Source organism: Dreissena polymorpha, chromosome 13 (assembly GCF_020536995.1).
Source record: "Dreissena polymorpha isolate Duluth1 chromosome 13, UMN_Dpol_1.0, whole genome shotgun sequence".
Classification (NCBI taxonomy): Eukaryota; Metazoa; Mollusca; class Bivalvia; order Myida; family Dreissenidae; genus Dreissena; species Dreissena polymorpha.
The window spans coordinates 69,124,569-69,125,890 of record NC_068367.1 but is presented as its reverse complement, the minus strand read 5'-3'; positions in this window follow the sequence as shown (position 1 = coordinate 69,125,890).

Genomic DNA, 1,322 nt, shown 5'->3' with positions numbered 1-1,322 from the left:
GCATCGCTTTTAACAGCCATAACTTCATCAATTGTAAAGAGATTTTCATGAGCTCGGTCTTATTCAACGCAAAAATGAATGAACTTTGATCAGAAATTCAGTAATTGTTTGTTGTTATGTACAGGTACCTTTTTGAATTTCATTTGTACAGTACAGGCAACGTGTACTTTGACAAACGCCACTCGTCGCGGTGTTCATTTTACGGTGTTCGCTTACCAAACGACCCCCGCGATGGGTGTTCAGATCAAATATTCGCGGGGGCCGTTTTCAATAAGGTGGACACCGCGAATCACCGCGGACCCATTATATCTACCGCGGTGTTCATCGTGTTCGCTAAAAATAAAATAATTAAATATAAACGTAAATTATTGATCCCTTTCATTTAAAGCGGGTATATACGTTGTTGTCAAAATTATTTATGAATTTATATAAAATGTGTAATAAACTTATTATATATATATTTAAATATAAATTAAAATAAAAGTTAAGAAGAACGTGTCGAAAAATGCGAAATAAGCCAGATATTTAATTCTGAAATTTAAAACGGCTGTACAGCCGAATTCGCTAGCATGTAAACCATACATGTACGATGTGAATCTAAACTTAGTTTAACGGTTTATTTGAATTCCTGCAACGATATCTATTCATACGACACACGAACACTAACTCCGATCCTAATGCAAAGACGAATGCTTCGGTTATTGTAGGAAAATATGTACGTCACAATCGACTCGGGGCGCTAATTTTCTTTGCTGCATTTTATGAAATTCGGCTTTAATGTGTAATTTTTCTTGCCTATTTTGTGTTATTGTAACATATTTTATCAATGTATTACAATTACAATTAAACACATATAAAAATCGTATATACCCGCTTTAAAGCGATAATGAATACAAGTAAATATAGTCTATTTTTATGTACATAATGGTCGAAGGATATTTTAAGTATTTAACGTAATATTATGCGCATCTAACAATATATGCAATGTTTTGGTGTCTATCGCAACCGTCGGTTATTTTTTGGTGTTGTCACTTTACATAAACTCATATCTATGAATGCAGCATCAACATTCTAAAACGATATCCCGGAAAAATCAAAAAATCATTTGAATATCAATTGTACTTTCGTTATGATTCGGGGTACGATGTGAACCTAAATTTCATTTTAGTGCAGATTCATTCATACGACACAAAGACACAAATTTGTTTTACGGATCATTTCGGCTTAGAGGACTGAACTGTCATGAAAAATATCGAATATTATATTTTTTTTATTAACCACTGGAAGCAAGACGAGTTGTAGATAATTGGTCAGTTACCATA